We start from the raw sequence: 24,128 nt of genomic DNA, 5'->3' as shown, positions 1-24,128 counted from the left end.
AGACACAAACACCATGAGGCAGCTCCAAATGCTTTGAAAAGTGAAAATATTGAATTTCTTATCTTCTATTGATCGGGATCACTACTTGCATTATTCTAGACTTATATTTTTTTTCCATCGGTGACACTCATTTTGTAACCAAAACCTTAGTTTAAAATTCACAAATAATCAAACTAGTGGTAATTCAGATCTCGTTAGAACATCCTTTCTTTCTTTCTCTCTTTCTTTCTTTCTTTCTTTCTACGCCGGCTTTGTAAATGAACAAATGGTTTTTCAGTGGCCCGCTATCTTTAGTCTCTTTTGAGAACTTCTGGATGTTCATTACACCGAGAGTAGTTCATTTCCCCACATTGTATTCTTTAACAATAGTGCTAAGACATCGCGCTTTGACTACCAGTATTTCTTTTTTTTTTTTTTTTTTTTTTTAATCAATTGAAAGCGTGACTCATTTTGGTGTAAGGCGCTGATTGTAAGAGCTCGGTATTGAGGTGGGTGTAACGGTGTATTCTGGGAGCACAGCGCGTTTGGGTTGACCGGTCGGTTCATAGTTGGGATGGACTCTGGGGTCTGCGGTTCTGGGGCTCGGCTGCGTGAAGGTGACCTTTGCTGGACGTTGCACGGACACTGTTCCCCCGGTCGGGACAACCCTGCTGAAACGCCACAGCGTGGTTCTGCCAAGACGTGCTGTTTATCGGCTGGTCTCAGCATGGATCCAACGGCCATCTTCTCTCTCTCCGCAGTACACAGAAACTGGCAAGCCCAAACACAGGCAGCGCTCCGCTCAGCCGAGAGGCAGCTCTCTCCGCACCCAGCGAGAACGATGGCGGACGGCTCAGCCTGCAGACCACCTCGCTGCCCTCCTCCTCCTCCTCCTCCTCACAGAGCGTGTTCGCGACGGCGCGGCTTTTTTGATCTTCGTCCCTCGACGGCCGACGAGCCCAACCTTCCTCCGCCTGCCCGCCGGCCTCCCCGGCGGCGCTCGGAGAGGGTCAGGGGTCAACCGCCGCTTTCGGGACGCGGGCCAGACTCCCGCAGCGAGGGGTCGGGCGCCATCATCCGCCCGGGTCGGGCCGTTTCCCAGGACGCCGCGCTCCACGTCAAGCGGGCTCAACATCACAGAGAGGAACGAGATCTGATCCCCTGTCCCTCTGGCTCACCTGGCAGAGCCCTACGCACACATGCTGAGCGCCGGAGCTCTGTCTCTCTGGCTCGCCTTCGCTTCAAACGCCGCGCCACCTCTCTGGCACCTGAGAATCCGCAACGCCCGATGCCTTCGTTTACTCGCTGTCCTCCACGCTTATCTTTAAACTCCTCCATTTTAAATGAGCACTACCGACATGGAGGCGTAGCCCCGATCTTAACGAGGTTTAAAAACGTTTTAAAGGGCGCGCGAGGCCAGTTAACATGATCAATAATTTACCTTGCGGCTATTATTTAACATGTATATTTAATTAAAATGGATGCAGTTCCTGGAAGAGGGCCGCTAAGGAAAGCCCCAGGGGAGTGTTCAGTCGGACCAAATGCTCAGGTACATAAAATGCCCTTGTCGTGGCCGATTAACACATTTGGTGCATCCACCAAACGTCCCCTGGACCTTATTTTCTTATTTACTCCTACTTGGTGTCTGAACTGTGAATCCATAACATTCTCTGATCGTAACGGGCTACACTTAGATCGCGGTTGTGTCTTTGAAGGAACATTCTAACAATGTTCGTGTTAGAAAATCCAAAGTTTTCCAAGAAATGGTGGTCCGCAGCCGGTCCAAATTCAACCTCGCCGCAGAACTTGCAGACGGGTTACTGGTGAGGCAGGCTACGCCCGCCTTGGCCTCGTGGTAGAGCATGACCAAAGCGACCTCAGCAACGCACCCCCAAACACCCCCAAAGATCTCCCGACGCGAAACGCCGCCCAAAAGATTCGCTCCCGGAGTAGCGAAGACCCCCCTCAGTCCCGTCTGAGGAGAGCGCCACTTCGGCCTCCATCTGTCTCCCAGTGATTAACATCCGAGCCGAGCGCCCGAAATCGCCAAGGGGAATAGAAATGAGCTCGGGCCCCGGCCGAGCAGGACAGATCATCTGCTCAGAAGTCTCCTCTCATCTTATCAGAGCGCGTTCTCTCTGGTTCCGCGCTTTCATATCCTCCGTCCGATGACGAGGCGCACATCACAGCTGAATGACACGGCGCGCCTCGGTCCTCGGGACACAGTGCGTCTGGAACGTCGTGTTCCCGGTCGGAATGGGACGGCAATGTGGGCGTGTGGAACTTGCCGTCTGTACAATTCTTTAAAAAAAATTGAGGTGTATAAATGAAAGGGCGGGCGGGCGTGCTAAGATCTCAGCTTAATTTAATATTTGCGATATTTACTCGGTTAATGATTTTGGGGCCCCCCTGCTCCACTGAGACGTCTCTCCAGACGTGTTTATACGGGGCCAGGACCGCTGCGCCCCTCTTTCTAAAAAAAAGAGTTCCACTGTCCAAACATCTCCAGCAACAGGTTTCCGTCTCTCCGGACGAAGCAGATCATCTGCCAGAGAAACGGTGACTACAGATCGCCGTACCTTCAACATCTCAATCAAACCGAACTGACGAATCAGCACTGAGAATAAAAACCAGCTTGTGCCTGGGAGGCCCCCGCGGCCAACATGGGTGGGAGGGGCTTGGGTAGAAGGCTTCAAAGCCGGGGGGCTAGCAGCCCGTGGGAACTACTCCTCCTGTAGAGGGACACCCCAGGTCCTGGATCTGCACCGAGAGCTCTAATCATGGTTGGCGAGAAGGGGCTTCAAAGGCCTGTCACTCTTTGAATAAGATTCTTCGCTGAGCTGGAAGGTGTGATGAAGGCAATGGTGTTAAAAAAAAGTCCTATAGACTGGTAAAAAAAAAAAAAAAAGTCCCAAGGACTAGGCTTGAAAGACAGCACCTTTAGAGTATGAGTAAATAACCTGGCTTGAAAGACAGTACTGTAAGGCTATGGTTACACAATTAGGCTCGAGTGACAGCACTTTTGGATCGACGGAAAATAATTACACTTGAAATACATCACTGGTAGGTCAGTGTTAAATATCCAGGCTTTAAAAACAACATTGTTGGACCCTGGTGTAAAATCATGGTTAAATAACTAGGCTTGAAAGACAGCACTGTGGTGTAGTGCTTAAACGATTAGGCCTAAAAGAAAAAGTGGTGGCATCATGGGTAAAAAAAAAAAAAAAACTAGGCTTGGACAATGTGGTTAAGGCACTAGTAGCCTTGGACAATGTAAGGTGTAGTTACAACACACTGTAGCTGCAGGTTTAACTTACGTAACACCTGAGCTGTTTTTGTCTAGTATTGGCACATCTACCAAGCAGGTAAGCAGAGTGATGGTTCTTAATGCTCATCAAGCTGCAGAGTCAGCCTTAAACCACTGCTTGTCTTTTCCAGAATGACACCGTGATTACGCATACGTGCACGCCAAGCGAAACTCTCCGGGTGATGAACACAGGTGCTTCTGTTAAGATATTTTGGGGATCTCTAATTCAGGAATGTTGGCGTTATTGTCGAGACTTGGCAGTCCGCAGTCCTCTGCACATCTTCACCGCTCATCCCCTGGCACAAGCTTCAAAGCGATTAATCTCACATTTGAGCTGCACGGAGCTGGATGCCGTCTTAATTCACAGGAGCGCGGGTTAAAATAAACGTGCGGAAATAAAAAATAAAATCTGTTCCGTGAGCTACAGAAGGGAGGGAAGAAACTCTCTCTGCCAAGAAACTCCGCGAGAAGGACACAAAGTGAAATATAAAACACAGGTTAACGTCTTCATTCACAGCCACTGCTCCACTGTCCTTCTCGTGTGTGTGTCCCTCCTGAAATCTCACCTACACAGAAGGCCTTCAGGGATGGGTTCTGTTAATAAGCACAGACACTGAACTCATAACCATAATAGTTTGAACAATTCCAGGTCGTGTAAATGCCCAGTAAGAATGCTGGGCAAGTTTTTCAGCTCTAGATTTTATGCAATGACTAATAAATCATGACTAATAAAATGTAGATTTTTTTATAAACTGGAAAGATAGACATTCCTAAACAGATGCACTCATACCTAGTTCCTTCAGTGACTACTTTGTTGTAGTTTCCCAGAATGAGCGTTGTTGGGTTAGGGCATTTTAAACCAGCCCATATCTTTAAAAAAATGCCCTTGGATATAAGCTTAAATGTAACCTCAAGACCATTTCCCAAGTTGTGCTTACGCTTGATTCATCAAAGAAACTTGAGACCGAAAGAGTTGCTCACGTTGGTCAGAACTGTTATATCTGTGTCTTACCGAACCTGTGATATAAATCTCAAATCAACTACAGTCTGAACTCACGTGCCTTATAATTACACCATCTCATGGATGCGGTCGATAACCTCAAAATAATTTTTGGCAGTCTCTTCTAGCCTAAAACTGATTATTAATTAAATGTGACCCTCAACCGTGCAGTACCTCCACATAACTAGCAGTATAGACTCTAGTCTGCCTAGACGCAATCATATCCACATCAAAGAGGAATTTTATAAATAACTAGGCCTACTTAGTCATGATTTTCTGCATAAGCCACTATTTAAGATACAATTTCACCGTAAGACCATTTTATGAGGCCCCTGGTGCTGGTTTTAGGCCTCTCCTTATTGAGCGAACTGCCTTTTGAAAGACCCGAATGAATCTGTTTGGGAGTGCTATTTGCATTCCGGGCCTGAAAGTCAAGGCCGTGGCTCATTTACATTTTAATCAATCTGTTTTTTTTTCTTCTTTTTTTCTTTCTCCCGCAAAGCGACGTCACAGAGCAGGAAGATGGAGAGCGGGCTGAGGCACACGGCCAACCGTCAGCCGAGAAGAACAGGATTATTTCACTCGCGGCGGTGGCGTTTAAAAAAAAGTGCCACGGGGAATCTCGTTAGCAGGACCAAAGCGAGAACGCCTTAATCTTCCCAGAAGCTGTGCGAACGGCGCAGAACGGCGGCCGGATTCCGCACGGCCGCGCGGAGCGTCCGCCACCGACTCACCCGACGCGTCCCGCTCCGGTCTCCGTCGTGGCAGAGAGCCGTCGAACGCCAAGCGGCGTTCAGTTAGCGCTGAGAAATGCTAAAGTAAGTGCCGTTGCAGGCGTACGAAAATAGGACGGCTCACGCGGACGGAAAAGCTGCTTTATGTTTCTCACGTGTACGCGAGCGCTTGGCAACGGGAACTGGATCATTTCCTCCCGTGCAATTTTCCCATTGGACAGAGAGAATGCTATTGTTGTGCTAATCAGTGGGTGGGAAACTCTGAGCATGCCGTTCGGCTCCAAGAGGATCAGAAATTACTACATAAGCAGCGGTTCAGAAACAGGTCTCACGAAATATATACGGAAATCATTCACTGACCCCATATAATAACACGTAGAAACATGGAGCAGAGAAACGGGGGCTCAGTAGGACCTTCTGAATACGTAACTTAACGAAGGAAAGCAAACGCGAGTATCGAAAAAACTTTTCATGCCGGGAGTAAGTGCGTACTTGCAGAGAGAATCATTGACACAGTGCTGTACTGCTCACGATAATAAGGAGCAAATAATAATAATAAAATAAAAAATAGTAATGGTTGTGAGTGATAAACAGCCATGTAATTTCCTGTGACATGTAACCGAAATAATAATATAGGCTACTCAAGAAATCTGTAGTTTTGTTTCTATTTTGTATCCCATTAATAAATACTTAAATATCGCTAGATTGAATTCATAATAATGCGCCATTGCAACTACTAGCCTACTTAAGAAGCAGTGTTCTGTGCAGCAGTATAGTAAAATACAATGCTGTGTACTGAAGCGTTTGTGATATCAGTCTGAATATATTTGAATAGTAATCTCCTGCAAACTGTTAAAGTGGCAAGGCCCATGAAGAAAGATTCGGCGGCTTTAGAAATCTGTGCTCATTCACGCCTGGCTCATCGGGAATCAATAGAGATGATAAGGCGCATAAAGAGAAGCTCTCAAGCTAAACAGCCCATTGAGGCGAAATGTCACCGTACTGTATGGAGCGCGAGATTTCCGCCATTTCCAAAATGCCAGCTCCTATCTCCCGCGTTGGTCGCCCCTCTTTGGAAAAAAGGAACACGTGCTTTTTTCACTCGGCTGTCTCTCGGGGGGGAGCGTGGCGGCCGAGGTAAAAAACCAGCAGGGCGTTGGCGGACTGCGCGAGGGACCGGCGGGCGTCCAGCCGGCCGGCTCCGCGCGTGTTCACCGGTCGATGCTTGAGCCGTTTGTTCGAACGGTAAAAAAAAAGGGGGACGGCTGAGACCCTTGCTCCCTACTTGAAATTCAGAAGGAAACGCGCGGACGGCTTCTATAATTGTGTGTTCAGCGAACTTAATCTCGCAGGAAAATATTTAAATAGACTGAAAGGGTGAACAACGGTCCTATCAGTAATGTCCCTTAAACTGTTTTTCTGGCAATTAAACCCCGGGCGTCTGAGGGAATAATGAGGATGACAGAGTGAACCGTCTCCGTGACGACAAAAACACAGCTTTCAGCGCACGGATCTCAGAAATCGGCACAGGCCGGTGTCACGGCGCGGAGAGAGGCCCCGATCGGCAAATCAAAAAAAAAAAAAAAAAACGAATATATAAGAGGTAGGCTAGTCCTCCAAGATTCCACCCGCGCTTTCACTGAGCGAGAAGGGTGAATATTTTCCACAAAGCGGGCCGCTCGGATTCCCACGGGCGGCTGCGCTTCGATGGTATCTCAGAACACATTATGGCCTATTGTACTTCCGCGACACGCGGTGCATTTTAAATGCTGCTCCAGAGAGTGGTTTAGCCACGGTACGGGGTTGCGATAACGTGTGGGGTGTTTGCTCAATGGTCTCGCTGCATTTTTGTCGAACCGGGTCACATCGCCGCAGGGTCGCAGGCAGGGCTGCTGGGATGTCCTGTGTTGCCGCGGTAAGCGGGAGGGGCAGGATGATTTATCTGTGATTTATCAGCACCATCTATGGATCTGTCACACGCCCGAGCCCTGATCAAAGCACACGGCCCCACCCCCCATCCCGGCACCTATTCCAGCGCACGTGTGCTCACTACGCAAGACCTCCACGTCCCTCCAAGTCCCTTTTTCCCTTGTTCCGGCTGACTGTTCTTTGAAAGAAAGAGCCGTATCTCCTCGATAATCAGGTCTCCTTAAGTAACAGCGGAGCATTCTGGGTGCGCCGAGCCAGCCGAGCAGAGCGGCCAATTTATATTCATCATCTCCTGGAGCAACGTGTCAGATCAGGTGTAGGAAAGTGCGCTTTAAAAAAGAAAAAAAAAAAGAAAGGAAAACGCAGTACGTGCGGTTGGTTTAGAATTAGAGGCCACGACAGCGAAGTGGCAGTGAGCGGGTTTCAGCACCACGGAGAGCGGCCGATGCCAGGCACCCGAGACGCTTTCCCGCTACCGCTCTCAGTTTGTGGTTCAAACGAGCGTCAGGACCTAATTTCTGGTCGTCTGTTTTCGAGGTGTTCCGACACGGCGTGTTTGTTGTAACCATCGCGTCCCACGGGGTGTATTCAGTTTCCTCTCATCTAATGCGAGGCTGTATGCTGTGCAGACCCAGGATCATATTCACCGTTTTGCAGCAACTCGGGGGCATTTAGGTAGCCACTTGGACGTTCAGTGCTAACCGGCTGCACTGGGCTTGTTTATTTGACATTTGAATCCCGTGCTTCCATCTTCGAATGCTCCAATAGCGTGAATCACCATGACGAGGACGCGTGCCGAAGGTAGCTTAGATCAGTGTTTCTCAACCCTGGTCCTGGGGACCCACTGCCCTGCATGTTTTAGACGTCTCCCTGCTCCGACACAACTGATTCAAATGAACGGGTCGTTATCAGGCTTCTGCAGAAGCCTGACAACGACCCGTTCCTTTGAAACAGGTGTGTTGGAGCAGGGAGACATCTAAGACATGCAGGGCAGTGGGTCCCCAGGACCAGGGTTGAGAAACACTGGCTTAGATTAAATGTGCTTGGATGGACAAACTGACCAGGCTTGCAGACTGATAAATGGATCATGATCTGTTGATTAATGCATGGGCAACTGATTGATGAAACAGGCAAATACTAAAAAAATAAAAATAATTTAAAAAAATTTTAAAAAGCTTGCAAACATGGTACTTTTAAGCACCTATAAACTAATGTTCCTAATTTGATTAAAGATGCAGCTGACTTCGTTCTTTCATTATTTATTATGACGGTTTGTTTTAAAGTTCCAGGGGTATTCAAGCAGCCTCGTGATGAATATTTCTTTCACTGACACAAAGTGGCTCAGAACGGTCGTAGTGTAAATATAACTCCAGCTGTATTTTAAGTATATTTTTCCAGTGTTCTTTTGTTTGTAGGTTTGTTTGTTATTGCGTAGCGTCTAATGAGCTTGGTATTGCCACAGGGCCAGTTGGAAAATTAAATGTTAGCTCAGAGAGTTTCCATTTCAAAACAAAAACATACGTGTGAGCTTGTGCGTCCGTGTGTGTGTGTGTGTGTGTGTGTGTGTCTGTCTGTGTGTTGGATAATCTCCTTTAAAGAAAGGACTTGTCATTCCCACTATTAACCCACAGAACTCTTATTCTATGGTACAATAGGCCCGTCAGCTTTATCTAAACAGCTCCACAATAGCCGCGGTCAAAATGCCACAAGAAGTAACACTGCAAAGCTAACTGCTAAACTACGCTTGGGTGTGCTTTGTTCAGTGTTTCCAATCTCATGATAGCTTGTCACCGCTGAGAATTTAACATCCCAGTGTGTTAAATTCACCATTTTACAAGGGAGCCGTGCACTGCTATCCAGCTCCTTCACAGCAAATATGCAGAGCTTTGTCTGATGAAGTGATCAACACTGAGTGATTCATTTCCCTGGAGACAGTTCTCACCCCTGAACAGCCCTCCTGAGCCTGCCTGTTGTTGCACCAGAGACGGGGGGTCATTTCACATTTTTTCATTTCAAGATCACATGACATGGTCCTGATCTTGCCCCAAAGATGACCCCAACTTGCCCTTTGGGGCATCACTTCAATAGTGGATATCACCTACAGGCCTGGACCCTGTTTCACAGAGCAGGATTACCGAGTTAGCTGGATAACTGCACAGAGTAAAACCTGGAACCCGCCCAAAATTGCAACATAGACGAAAGTAAAAAGAGCTGTTCTGGGTTTTACTCGGCTAACCTGATGATCCAGCTTTGTGATTTGATCAGATTAAAGCCATCGGTCCACGTCTGTAAACTGAGGCATCAGGCGCCAGCATTCACAGCTCTGCCTCCATCCGAACCCAGACTGTTCTGAAGATCTGGGCCAACAATGGCGGCCTAAGAAGACAAGTCTTCAGCATGAGCCCAGAATTGTCTTCCCAATATCAGAAAGCCAACTGCTGTTATTCCTCATGTGAGACTGTAAACCAGCCCCTAGTTCTCAATTCATCCCCTGGTGGACAATCACTTACGTGAATCCATAACTGGTCAGGTTTTTGATACATTGCCTGAATGCAGTGAACACTGATCCTGAAATTGTACTTAGAACATGCACTTACTGTAACGTCAAAAAACATGGTTTTGTGGGTTAATTTTGGCGATTGCCAAAAAAAACTCTTCAAACCATGTCAGCAATACATTTAACTGAGAATCACGATTAAGGACAAATGATGTTTGAATCCAGGCCTATGTCTGAAAGTTTCAGACTCAGTCTTCGCTTTCGGGAAACGAAAGATCCCGCACACACCCATCTTTCCAGGAGCAGCGGTTTCTCCACATCTCTGTCGCCACGCAGAACACAGGTCGAGAGACCCCATTCTTCGCTCAGTAAAATAGTGAACACAACCTTTGGGACAGATAAAAATAAAGGTTGTGTGCTGTTGCTAGGGAACAGAAACCGGACTGTCTCCTGCTCCTCGCTTGCGCTGTTATTTTCAATAATAGCGTCACGGCAGTCACACTTCCAAGAATAAGTGCAACTGCGTATCTTCGCAAAAAGGATACCAAAATAATGCAGCCCCCCCCCCCCCCCACACCACACCTAGGACGGATAAGATGTGATTGTTATAATAAATAAATAAATAAATAAATAAATAAATAGAAAAACAGGAGTCAACACAAATGCGCTCAGGAAGTCAATCTGCCAGATTGCCACCCAGCGAAATGATGAGTTTTTTTGTGCACATCAAGCAGACTGGGAATATGAATAGTGTGCACTATAAGCCCCTCTGCAGGGGGGCTGGGGGGGGGGGGGGTGAGCTAACGTGTTTAAAATGTCAGGCGGTTGTGCTGAGGGAGGGGAAATTGGCGCGTGCGCCTGCCAGGCAGGGACGGGGCCGGATCGCTGACGAAGCCCCCGGCCCCATCATCTCCCCGCTCCACAGAGGGACACTCCCCTCGCCATCGCCACGGCAACCCGCTCACACAGAGCGGCCAGAGGGCGGGGCCGAACGGCGAGCCCGGACAACGCTGACTGACTGACAGCTTCCACAGAGGATGCCCCCCTCGCCATCGCCACGGCAACCCGCTCACACACAACGGCCAGAGGGCGGGGCCGAACGACTTCCACACTAACGCGGCCTCTCTCTCTGCAGCGGGGGAAACAGGAAGTGGCCATTTGTGGCTCACGCTCTTTACACAAGGGCAAAAAAAGGTCTGGGGTGTAAAAACAGGGATACTGGAAAATCAGCAGTTTACTGAACAACTGCAATTTTTTATTTTGTTTAGCGATTCAGGTTTGGACATTGATTTTGAGTTTTATAATAAAATCAAAAAAATGAAGGGGGTGTCTCAAATGAAGGTTCTCTCCTGCAGACCTGGTGTGAGGGGAGGAGACCCGGAATGCTCTCTCCTGGTTGGTTCTGATGCACCACACCCGCTGGGTCCCGATTGGTGGGGGAACACCCACCCCCACCCAACCCCACCCACCTCAACTGAAGAGCAGAGGGGGTGGGGGCGTGGGGGGGGGCAGCCAATGGGATTTGTCGTTCTGCCCTGAGCTGCACTGCTGATGCCCAGGAGGAGAGGCCTATGGAGACAGCCAATGAGCAGCCTGCCCAGCCACTTCCCCATCCCTCATCCCTCATCCCTCAGTGCCATCAGCCTGGCTCTCTCTCCCTCTCTCTCTCTCTCTCTCTCTCTCTCTCCCTCTCTCGCTCGCTCGCTCAGGCACGTTCCTCACGGAGGGCTTGGAGACGCCTCAGAAAAGAACGGTCCTGAACCACACATGAATTACGCCGCACTGCGTACGTCAGACAGACGCCGACAGCACGCTTCATAACACGGCACAGGTGACCTCAAATCTGCAGAAACACAAAGTCAGGCAAAATATGCAGCTGTGTCACCAATGTCTTACTGTACCGCATTCATAACGGAACACTGTGGAGGTGAAGTAAAACGAAGGGTGCACAACAGAGCAGACCAGAATATTTAACTGTGTCTTCAATGTCTTACGGTACCGCATTTCTTACAGAACACTGTGCAGGTGAACTGACACCAAGGGTGCATTACAGAATAAGGCCTGCGGGGGCAGCGAAGAGCAGATGTTGATGTGTACAGAGCTTGTTTGCCTTCGTGGCACAGCACCAGAAATTCAAAGAGAGGGCCAACAAACTGCGGCTACTTCCAAGTTAATTGGAAACAGGACATCGGCTAAAATGGCCCAGAATGGGCTTCTCTCCCTGACTGGGTGCTCTGGTTTCACTGTATCACTACCCAGCGCTATTAGGGAGTCCAGCGTAAGCCTGTCAGAGCTCACCCTGGATGAGTCACAGTGCAGACTGGCCTCTATCTCTCAGCCCAGACGCCGTGCAGCTGGACCAAATAGCCTGCAACAGCTATACAGGGAGGGCGGTTTCACTGCGTTTCTTACTCCTGTTTTTAAGATAAAATGAAGGGGGGGGATAACAATCGATAGGGGGGGTGACTGTTTTAACAGCCTGCAGCCCGGGGCAGGCTGGCTGAGTGGACCCCATTAAAGTTCCCGTGTGACAAAGACCCCAGAGCACCACCCGCACCCCCCCCCCCCCCGCCCCCTCCCTAAACCCCAGAGATGGACAAACAAAGCTTTCCACTGAGTCAGGGTGCCCTGTCATCAGCGCCTGGCGGGGCTGAAGCACTGCGTTTCACAGAGAGGCTCAGGGCTTCCACAGGGCCATTCTTGACCCCTCCTTTCCTCCGATTTCTGCGGGGGGGGGGGGGGGTCTCATGGAGCCCGGGGCATTACCTCGCCGTGTGTGCGTGCAGTCTGAACTGATTGAGCGGTGTGTGTGTGTGTGCGTGTGTGTGTGTGTGTACGTGCATTCTCCCTGGGTGAGCTGTGTGACATTTCCATAACAGCATGAAAACATGGGAGCTCTATACAGCGCTCCAACATGCCAGCAGACTTCAGCTTTTAGCTTGTTTATTATTCCAAAGGCTTTCAATCACTGTGCAGCACTCTGGGTCAGATGACAATACTGCGAAATAATAATAATAATAATAATAATAATAATAATAATAATAATAATAATGCACTGTGCAAACACTTAGCCTGCAGATGGAAATACATACATATAAGATTAGTAAGAATGTAATCAGTAAAGTAGTGTAGCTGGGACCGCGTGTTCTGCAGTCATGCTCTCCGTGGCCGTGCGTCGCCCCTTTAAGAGCAGTCCTTTCCTCCAAGACGAAGGGGATTGGCAGGCGATCTGAAGACTGTACTCCAGCGGGCTCGAATGCGGTCCCTCCCGAGCCGCCTGATTGGCCGGACTGCGTTTCTGGCACTAGCGGGCACGCTCAGAATAGAACCGAGGACTTTTATAAACCCAGTACCAGGCCCCGCTCCAGAGATGGAGGACACACGCGGCTGCAGGGAAGCGCACTGTCCCCGGAAACTGCTCGCGCCTCAGTGTGGAGCGTCTGTCCCATGGCGGGGGGGGGGGGGGGCAATGATCAGCAGGGCGCTTGTGTTCATGGTGGGAGGGCAGTGGTCAGCAGGGCATTTTAGCCCGTGACGTGGCGGGTGGGGTTGGGGGGTGAGGGTCAGCTGAGCTTAGCTGGCTCGGGGGTGGGAGGACTGTGGAATTCCGCCAGCAGGTGCCCAGGGCCCTTCCTCTGGTTGCCATGGAGATCTCGCTCAGCCCCAGCAGGAAATCACCTACCCCTCACACACACGCACACACACACACACACACACGCACGCACGCACGCACGCACACACTCACACACACACACACACACACACACACGCACACACACGCACGCACACACTCACACACACACACACAACACACGCACACACCGCACGCACACACTCACACACACACACACACACGCATGCATGCATAAACACACACACACACAGGCAGTCACACTCACTCACTCACACACACACACACACACGCCAGCAGCTGGCTAATTTCCGCAATGAGAAAGACGACCAGCTGACCCCTGAGCATCCGTTCAGTCTTGATTATCCGAGTCTCTGGATATTTTTCTTTGGCATTTGCGTGAGGGAAGAGGGGAGGCGGGGGTTACGAAGGGGATGGGGGAGGGGGCGTGGCATCCTTACCCCTGGAACTGATTCAGCTGCAATCTGACCCCCAGGCACAGCTGGTATTTTTCACCTGAACCTGTCGCAAACCAACTGGACTGAGAGGCTTATTTTTAAAGCAAGTCTTTTCATTCGGGGCGAGTTTCATAAGGATTAAACGGTCAACATTTGCACTTTACATCACTTAAACCACAAAGAGGCACACGCACAGACCAACAGCTGCCTACAGTTTTTCATTTAATTAAGCTATAATGTCTAACCTCAACCCGCCTGTGCACATTGCACATTTTAATATATATTTAATACTCACTGAGCCTATTTGACTCACTGCTTCACTGTTTAATTTTCACTGCAGAATAAAATGCTTTATTTCACACGTGCATGTTAGATAACAGCTCGACGTTCCGAAGTTTCATCACAATCAAAACTCGCTGTCGTGACACATCGGAACGGGCTGACACGCGCGTGATGTGCGCTGATGAGTCGTCTGACAGGCTTTGAGTGACACGCGACGGTTACACAAATGGCCCACAATGCCTCTGTGTAACCGACAGATACTCCGGCGCCATCGCTTACGGTCAGCACAGCGCCCGGGTCACACGCATATTTAAAACGGTTCTCTTTCCATGCCGGCGACTTTCAAAAACGTGCCTGCAGAGCCCTGAGTGTTTTCAAAGCCAGATCTGCATGTACAAGTTTAAACTGAGGAACATGCAGCAGAATCATTCTGTTCTGCATACTGCTTAAATCATTTCTTTCTTTCTTTTATTTTTTTTTCTTGTCAGGACCTGGCAGGTGTTTAATGGATGTCTAAAAGGTGGAACCATTTCAAATACATATCTGGTCAGGTCACCATCCATAAAGCAGTCTCATTTCCACAAAACGTTTTTCATATTTGTACCTAAATTTGTATTGCATACATGACACTTCACTGCATTTGGAATACACCCGGACAACACTGCCTACATAAAATCTAAAACTAAATGGACATTTCCAATACGATACTTCAGCCATATAGAGCTCTGAATACTTCTGTGCGCTCATCCTTGTCTACGCACGACGTCATTGCCGTTCCTAATGAAAGTCCATTCATTCCTCCTGGACGAGGGCGGGCGGGTGGGCGGGAGAGCGGGCGGGAGCAGGCCCGCTGCGGCACTTTGAACCCGCAAACTAATGGACCTGGAGTACTTCGCCATAGCCCACTCCAGGAAGCGGGATTAGTTCGGTTTTTCAGACAGAAAGGACAGAATGGCGTATATCCTGCCCACGCCGGTATATAGAGATTAGACAAAGACTGGGGCGGGGCGGGGGACGGCGGGGGGGAGGGGGAGGGGGGGGGGGGCAAAGCAGTGGGCGGTCCTTCTCCCGCGGGCCACGGTGAACTTTTCAGATAAAAAACAGCCGTTTCACGAGCACAACAGAGCCGGGCCAATCAGACGCCCTTATATGGCAAGCGGAGCAGGAGCAGATGGGAGCCGGTTTTACTCCCACAAACAGCCAATCGGCCTTCCCTGTTAAAAGTGTTTCGGCCGAGTTTATGTAAATTTGACCCCCCCCCCCCCCCCCTTCCCCATCGCGCTCGGCCGATTGGCTGTGCCGGGCAGCGAGCCGCCGGGCTTGGCTCCGTGCCCCGCTGGCGCCAGCGCCGCGCCGATAACGGCGGGTTCTGCCGCGCGGTCCGGAGAGAGGGCCCGGGTCGGGTCGCGTGTGCGAAGCCCCCCCCCCCAAACACAAGCCGCGGCCGCGATTAGCAGGGTAATCCGTCTTGTTCTCGTTGAGGAACACGGCGTTCCCCCGGCCCGGTCAATAGGTCAGTCTACGCCGCGGCCAGCGCGTCCCCGTCATCGCCCGCGCGAACACAAGGGGGGACTGCGGCCGCCGCCGCCGCCGCGCTAGCTCGCCAACGAGCGCCAAGGCTCTCCCTGCCAGACCGTTACGTAACCGAGCAACAATTATCAGATGGTGTCATCCGCGCTTTACCCAATCGGCTTCGGAGGGAGCCTCAGACCGTGTTTTTACTTTCCGGAGAGATTCCGCACACTCTGATTACTATAGCGCACAGACGAGGCACAGTGAAAGTGTCCCCTAAAAAGACCCAACGGCAACAGGGTTTGGGCCATTTAGTATAGCACCTTCAGAAGCCTTACAGGACCCATTCTCTCAAAGACACTGAATGTATCTGTTTTTGCCGCTAATAATATGACTCTAATAATATGGTTTTCAACAGGTTCGATTATTTTTTAAATTATTATGATGATGAGATTTTTTCTAAAACATATTGACCAGCTTACAACGGGCTCTCATATCTCGCATATGAACGCCCTGTGCACTGTTTGCACGATTTGCCACAAAAAATAAAATAAAATAAAAAAAGAGGCAACCCTGACCCATTATTATTGACTCCTCTATCCACACATACATTACCGGTATAAAACTGCGCCCGATTCCCCCGGAGCCGTGGCAGAACGGTCGAAGTGCGAATCAAAAGGAGCTCGGAAGCTAAATTAAATGCCGTCGTGACAGGATTCAGATATCAGGAGCGAGGCGCGCCCGGGAACAGGGAAATTGGCAAAAAGGTGGGGGGGGGGGGAGAACAACACGGCGCGCGGCGGCGGCGTGGCCCCGCTGTCGAAAGGGTCCCTCACGAGAGCCGCGTCTAAAAGCGGGAGGCGCTGAAAGCTCTCCGCGCCGCCACAAGTGGCCCCTAATGCACCCCGGGGAGGGGGGGTGGGCGCGAGAGGGGGGCCCTGTCACGCCGTAGTTCCGAGAGCGCGAGACGAAATCCGGAAGCGCCCCTAATGCGCCGCGCGCGATCTCGCGTCTCGCAGGGATGTCGCTGCGCTTTAGAAGCCCCTCGGAAACACTCACCGGTTAGCTTGGACTGAAGTAAACAGTACCGGGAGTACCGCACGCTTGGGAGGAGTGGATTAATGGCTGTCAGGAGCCGGGCATTGTGTGTAGCATTTTTTTTTTTTTTAAAAGGCCAATGTGATGCTAGGACGTGTAGCATAAAGCACACATAAAAGTACATAGATATAAACTAACTGAGGTTACACTGGTGTTATGCAATGAATTTGTCAGTCCACACACGTGCATAGTCCTGGGCAGCATACTGCAAGAAAGACAGAAAAGCTCTTGCACAATGAAAGGAAAAAAAAAGTACAAAGAAGGGCAACTAAACGAGTTCCTGGCATCAAATATAAACGTAATGAAATGTTAGGAAATGAAACACAGGACCGAAGATAAAATTATGGGGCTGAATTATCAGACAATACAAGATTGAAAAGGGGCCATTTTCCCTGGGGAATATCCATATATATATTTTTCTCCAATGGATCAAAGAACTTGTCAAGTCTAGTAGCAGAGGAGGAGAGCCTGAGGGTCTTTAAGTCAAGGCTTGATGACATGCGCTCAAGCCTGTAGGTAAATGATGAGCCTTGATAGACTGAATGGTCTATTTTCATCATTTCACTGTATATTCTTTGGATTATGTGCCCTTATTTGTCCATCGCTTTGACTTAAAAATAGAGGCCAAAGTTTACCTTTCCTTCACAAACACAGTTTGGGTTTTGTGGAACTCAATTTCCAGTGCACTACAAGGGCATGTAACAGATGACACACAGTATTCTTTTAGTACAGGGTTACCTATGGTATTGACAGTTATTTTTATGGCTTCAATATTCAAGTTTTTATTGGCGTGTTTCCATCACAGCATTGCACTGTTGGGACGAGACCCTGTAGCACTTCTCACGACGACCCTGGTGGCCCACACTACAGCACACAACCGTAAGCTTGCCAACTTAACATACATCTTCATAAACTTATTTTAGAGCAATTGTACTTCAGCATAAAAATAAATACTGATTGGATAACAGTACATACTGTAGGCAGAGCAGCAGTGCGCCTCAATAACAATCTTGCAATTTAATTTACCAGGCACCAGTGAAAACCCTAGATGGAAAAGCTAATGTTCAAAGGCTGTTTTATACTTCTGCACAGTTCATGTAATTTGTGTTGTGTGAACGGGCACAGCATTTATACTTGTGCGGCATTTTTTACAGGCGCAGGTTGTTTGCTTAAAATTCCTGAACTACACGAGTGACCACATGTGACCCTGTAACCCACCAATCATCATCTGCATGGCGTAGCGAGTTGCTAACTACACGCTTTTAAATTCTTGGGGAAGTGGGCCAACGCGACATCGACGTGGGCGTGGCCTGCAACCTTCACACATGCTGCACATTCCACAGAGCCCCAACACATGATCACGTGTTCTTCGCAGAATTATAAAACAGCCTCTCACAGCACAGGAAGGGCTACTGGCGGGTTCAGATTTGTGTGTCGCATTGGGACACAAACACATTTCAGCAGCAGGCGGATACAGGGTCAGTCCTCCAGGGGGCTTTCCCAGAATGCCCCTGAGACTAATAGCTGTTCCATTCTGGGCAGTTCACATCCTCCTTCGTATCAAATTAAGGCGGCAAACCCTCGGATACACAGAGCCAGTGCCCTTATGACCTCATCTCCAAGCAAATGTGTGTAGCTGCTCTCCTCCGCGGAGAAGCATGCCGTGGATTATGCTGTGAGCCGAGAGGATTAGGAAAGGGGAATCTCTGATAATGCAGTCACATGAAAAGACGGAGAAACGGAAAAATGCCCGTGGGGCGGCTGTGGCCACGGCAGCGCGGCAGAGCTGATCTCCACCTGCAGGAGCGTCACACAGTGACCATAGAGTACCGTGATGCAGCAGCACGGACATCACACAGTGACCATAGAGTACCGTGATGCAGGAGCACGGACATCACACAGTGGCCATAGAGTACCGTGATGCAGGAGCACGGACATCACACAGTGGCCATAGAGTACCGCGATGCAGCAGCACGGACATCACACAGTGACCATAGAGTACCGTGATGCAGGAGCACGGACATCACACAGTGGCCATAGAGTACTGTGATGCAGCAGCACGGACATCACACAGTGACCATAGAGTACCGCGATGCAGCAGCACGGTCGGGGCACAGTGACCATAGAGTACCGCGATGCAGCAGCACGGTCGGGGCACAGTGACCATAGAGGACTGTGATGAATACAGATGCTGATGGGACCGGGAGATCTGATTGGTTTACGATCATGTGTCTTTGGGCAGTGTTGATGGCAGGATGTGCCTTGCATCAATCACCCCCCCCCCCCCCCCACCATGCCTACCCCCACGCTCAAGGGCATAAGCAGGTATCCTCTTCCATCACGGTGCACTATCCATCAAACAACCAGAGAACAGACTCCGGTAACTAACACTCCACACAATCCCTCCCCAAAAATCCACCCATACCACAGGCAAAATTGTTCACTTAATGTCTGGTTTAAAATAGATAGTCAGAAAATAGTATTTTTCTGCCAGTTGTCCACTTGGCACTTCATATCCAACACAACACCCATCCAGTAAATAGTAATGACTCACGTTCAACCTGGTCAAGTTAATTTGCCTGACCGTTAAACACAGGCTCTTATAAACATGGTTTTCAAATGTACCATCAAGTTTAACTGAATGCTTTTTTTTCCCCCAGCCTTTCGTTGTCTGTGTTTAAATCAGACGAAGTCACACTTGCCATCTCTTATTAGCCATTAGCACAGGGAGAAGGGCTCCACCTGAGTAATGTGTGAAACCACCAGCTGCCAGGCTAATAATAGAATTCCATTTATAAGAGCACTACTGCAGCTATAGCACCTATACAGGTATCCCATCATGCACTGCTCTATTTGCCCTACATGAAGGTTGAATATACTGGTTTTTTTTTTTTAAATAAAATATGCTGTCTAATTGGATTCCTTACACATAGCACTCTGTCCGTGTCACATTAGTGAACCCCATTGGCATTTAATGAACACAACACAAAACAGCATAAAATAATTACTTACAGTATTGGCTAACTGGGTGTGGCCTCCACTTCCTTCCTCTGTCCTACCGTGGTACTGGTTCACTGCAAACAAAAAAAGAATTGGGCCCACATTAATGGCCGAAAGCGGACCCGTTTAGGGACAGAGCTTCTTTCCGTGAGGTGCAAAACGGGGAAAGGGAGAAGGGGGGTGTGTGGGGGGTGTGAGTCGCGGCGCAATTTAAATTCATCGGTGTCCCTAGATAGGGGCCTCTAAATAACAAATCCCATTTTCCCAAGAGGCAATCTGTCTGCAGAGAAAGACAGGAATACGACATACAGTAAATATACACAAAAGGGATGGCCTCCTTCCCCATTGGCTATGCATGAAAGTAGGCCAGAGCAGTGGGGGGCGGGGGGGGGGGGGGCACAATGACTCACATGACGCCAGGGTCGACCACTACATTCATAAAACATCCCCACTCAAGGTTTTTCATTAAAAAAGAGACTAAACATCCAAACGTCTCCAGCACAGCGTGCTGCTGTGTTAGAGCGCCAGGGCACGTGAGCTTGGCGTACGGCGCCATTTCACTGAAGAAGGCAGCACGCTTGACACGTTATGATCTTGAAATGAAATGATCCATAGAGCGCAGCTTTAAAAGGCTGTTTAAAAATGTAAGACGTCTCGACCGCTCCCAATACGTAGGGCTATTTCTGGCAGGCACGAGGTCCTTCATGATGGTTTGCAATGTACGGTAGAATACTCCACGTGGTCCAATGCTCCAATACCGCATCCTAGTAAAATCGGCAAATGGCATGCTAAACGCAGAAGCAGCTTAAAGCTAGCCTCTCGCGCGCCTGTCAGTCAGAAATGACACGAGAGCTCGGAGCCTTTCCCAATGGGCTGGAGTTTGTGTTACCTTATTCGGAACCTTCAATTAAGTCTGTTTTGAATTAAAACGCCACCACCGTGGCCCACGGGCGTTTTAAAAGTGAGCTGCCGTGACTTTATTAATTAAGATGGCTCTAAATAAAAAATTGATTGTCAAGAAAATTAATTACAATATGTGCATGTCCACAATAAGACGAGAGCAGATAAGAGCACGTAAATGAAATCTGAAAAGGAAGTAGGCTAGGTTTGTACTCTTGAGGTTTATGTTTTAATGGTAATGGAGATGGGTAATTAAGGCTTTTTCTTTCCTTTCTTTTTTTTTTTTTTTACATTTTTATTAAGTGCAGACCAATTCCGATTGAAAATGTTCACTCAGTATTACAATTCAAAACAACCGACACATGCTGTTTCTATACTAATCTTTAACACAAGGAGCGCGAAGGTCATCTAAAGGATTCAAAACACTCTTCAGAACAACCCTTGGGATGTTGTTCCAACACATTCGCAAAGAAACCATGTGAAATGCATTTCCTTGATACGTTATTGCATTAATACCTTCCCCAGGATTAATTATCGAACCGATCGTGATTTAATAGAAAATAAACACCAAATGACTATTCTAATAAAATGTATGTTCTTTTTAATTGAATTATATATATATATATATATATATATATATATATATATATATATATATATATATATATATATATCCTGAAACGACAGCCATTTGTCAAACAATGTTATCACATACAACGTAACCTTGGTATTAATGAATCCATCCATCACTTCTAACTACTGTACTGTGTAACCAAGGATATGTCCCTTAAATACTTTTTCCCACATTTGTATCATAACAAAGATGGTCATTACACTTTCGTCAACTACGAAGCCAAGCCTCTATCCATTAAAGACAATTTTCCACACAATATTTATTTAGCCTAGGTTATTCTGATTTCCCCCAACAACGTTGAAAAACGGAGCCCTGATCGGAGGATTACTTCAGCGCTGGGTTTTTAGGCGTGACAGAAACTATATATCAACTGGATTAAACGCCAACACAATAGATTACTAAAAATACAAACGACAAGCAGCGCCGCTGTGGCCAACATCATGGATACGCCTAGTATTTTGCAATTGGCGAGGCTGTTAATATGTTATGACGGAAGTAGGCTACAGAGGAACTGCACTTTGCAATTCCCTCAACATTAAAGCTCTACATCCGTGTTATGGATGGTAGATTTTAATTTACTGTCGGTAGGTTGTTTCCTGTTTCAGACTAGTCGTTTCGGCCATTATTCGTGTCGTTTTATTTTAAAAAATTAACACTTTGACACGTTCCGTTATAGGCTACACTTTGTTATAGCTTAATGTTTGCTATTAATGTGTGAAGCAAATAAACGTACGTTGTCAACCTTCCGAGACGATGCCTTTGTATGTCGCAAACAAAGGATGTGTAGGAGTTTACCGAATCGAGAAATATAGCCTACCTAAGCTATTGTAGCTTGTGCAGCGTCTGGAGGGAAGGATTCGCTTCCATGTGCTTTAAAAAACGAAAAGGACGCTGTCAGTTTTCATTATTGAAGTCCAAGAATGCTTTTTGAAATTCGCGTCACAAACCACGGCATTAATTTCCACCAATTTACTTTAATTTAACTCAATTTATGCTACATCGGTGTCCAAGTAGCGTGGCCTCAAATTAATTGGATATCTTGGTTGGCCAGTCAATCAAAATTGCTTCCTAAAAGGACAGGTTGTGTTTATCACCTGCCTTTCTCCTTCTCGCGAAAATTTCTCGCAGCAAAGACAAAACAACAAATGTCGAAACGTAAACGGCAGGCTGAAACTAATTTGGCATCGCTGGAAAACCCCAACACGCGCTCAACAACCTCCAAAAGATTTCTTTTAAATATTTCAGATAATTTTTGCGATTCTGTCAATGTGTCAGATAAAGTGATGGAGTACTCACCCATTAAAGTCAGAAAGGGGCTTTTTAGATTCAAATCTTAAAATCCACAGAGTGCAGTTTGTGATTGCAAGCCGATGCCTAGAGTAGACCAACGGAAAATCGTGTCACCTAATATCTGTTGGTTTGGGCGAATCATTTGCAGCGATCTCATTAGTCCTTTCCTTATGCCATCACCAGCACTCCGTACTGTGATCTCGCGCTGTGGAGGCTGGCTCAACCTACCAACCGCTACTGTACGTTAATGAAATGCATTTTCCCCTTACACGTCAAAAATGTGCGTTCGATGGTAAAAGCCTATAGGGGGCACGTTTTAATAGCTTCATTCTCTTATTCATTCGTTTATTCGCCTTTTTCCCCCCCACTGTCATTTTTTAATTCGCGGTGGGATTTTAACTGTGTGGGTCGAGGGGCGAGTATAAATGAATCGTCGTGTTTGTAATCAGCACTAGAAATTGGACAGCTACAATAACACGTACAGCGCGTCCTCGAGCGAAGTGTTTGCTCTTCTCGCTGTGTTTTTTTCTCTCGATAGGTATACGTTTTAATTAAGATGATAGATGAAGGTTCATCCAGATTCAAGGGTAATGTACAGAACGGGAAAAAAAGTTGAATCCTTTGTACAGATTGTCCCGATTACTGTCCATATGGCCAATGGCAGTCAATTATGCACTAGCACGTTCACTTCCTGCTGACGGCACATCATTGTAGTCAAGCTGTTCATTTGCAATGGAAAAATGTAAAATGGCATATAAAATAATTTTTGCTAAAAAATGTGTCCAGTGCCACAACTCCTTCTTATATCTCCTTTTAAATCTAAAAGTAGGTTAGGCTAAATCAGACGAAAAATTCAATTTTCAGGAGATGCGTTACATTTCGGAAGTCTATATTATTGCCTCGAGCCTTGTAAACGTTACGTGACGGATGCACGTGCGTGTCGACAATAATTGCCCCACACACAATTTTCATTCTATTTGGATCCGTTCATTTCCGCAGATCACCTGCCGAGACAGGCCAGATAGACTAGTAAATAGAATCGTGGAGTTCACCCGTCTTCATTAATAATGATGGGAGTGATGCTGAAGGTTCCCCCTTACCAGCTAATTTAGCCCCGTGCATCAAACTGCTACTGCCTGCACAGTGTACCGTACGCGGACCTCTAAGCTCTACATATCCTGTATAAGTAGTTAACATACACGATGCACGCGTTCTTTTTTTTCAACGTCAAAAGGCGTATCTGGGAAGATTCCACAACGAGGCAGTGTAGGCATTAGCAACGACGTTAACTTGTATCTCTACAAATAACCTAAACAGAACGGGACTTACTTCCCCCAATGATGAGCACGGCAATGGGATTTCATTCCTAATTCAGAGCTCTTGAGGGATGTATTTAGTATTTTTGGTTTACTTCACTATTCCTCAGCACCTGAATTAGTCCTGAAGATGAAGTATTTATCACAGACTCATTCAGAGAGCAGTTCAGCATGTCCTTGTACATGTCGTGGTAATAATAATATTAACTTTATTTTTTATCACACAAATAAGAGATAGAATAAAAGAGATGAAAATATTTTTTGAAAAATATTCAGAAATAATCATCCAATAAATCGTGCAACCGCAAAATAGTTTTGTATTAAGGTGGTCTAGGTTAGAAAGACAACACACAGGTTAAGGTGAAGTGCACAGCGTTCACTTCTGTGACTAAACTTAGGTTAACAACTAAGTGCTGGCATTTGATAAAGAAGGCAAACGCCTGGGCAGTCGTGACATATCACTGTGCCAACCAGCTGAAATGCACCTTGTGGTGCCAAAACTTAAAAAATAAAATAAAATAAATAAATAATCAGGTTGCACAAACAGTGAATGTAATTAGC

At 47.7% G+C, this 24,128-nt stretch overlaps 1 protein-coding gene across 4 annotated transcripts in view; it reads right to left on the bottom strand.

Moving 5' to 3' along the window:
* Positions 1 to 24,128, bottom strand: part of syt1a (synaptotagmin Ia) — a 183,212-nt gene that overhangs the window by 128,122 nt on the left and 30,962 nt on the right. Inside the window, exons 1-2 of one of the 4 annotated variants that reach the window (XM_064342442.1) lie at positions 22,258 to 22,465; positions 19,440 to 19,501 (exon numbers count right to left, since the gene is read on the bottom strand). The gene's annotated coding sequence lies outside the window, so the exon portion shown is untranslated. Of the gene's footprint in view, positions 1 to 19,439; positions 19,502 to 21,778; positions 21,883 to 22,257; positions 22,466 to 24,128 lie in introns of those variants that run through there. The other 3 variants (XM_064342438.1, XM_064342440.1, XM_064342439.1) reach the window with 3 other exon arrangements.

This window comes from Anguilla rostrata, chromosome 7 (genome assembly GCF_018555375.3).
Source record: "Anguilla rostrata isolate EN2019 chromosome 7, ASM1855537v3, whole genome shotgun sequence".
In the NCBI taxonomy this organism is placed as follows: Eukaryota; Metazoa; Chordata; class Actinopteri; order Anguilliformes; family Anguillidae; genus Anguilla; species Anguilla rostrata.
This window is presented reverse-complemented; position numbering and strand designations above follow the sequence as displayed.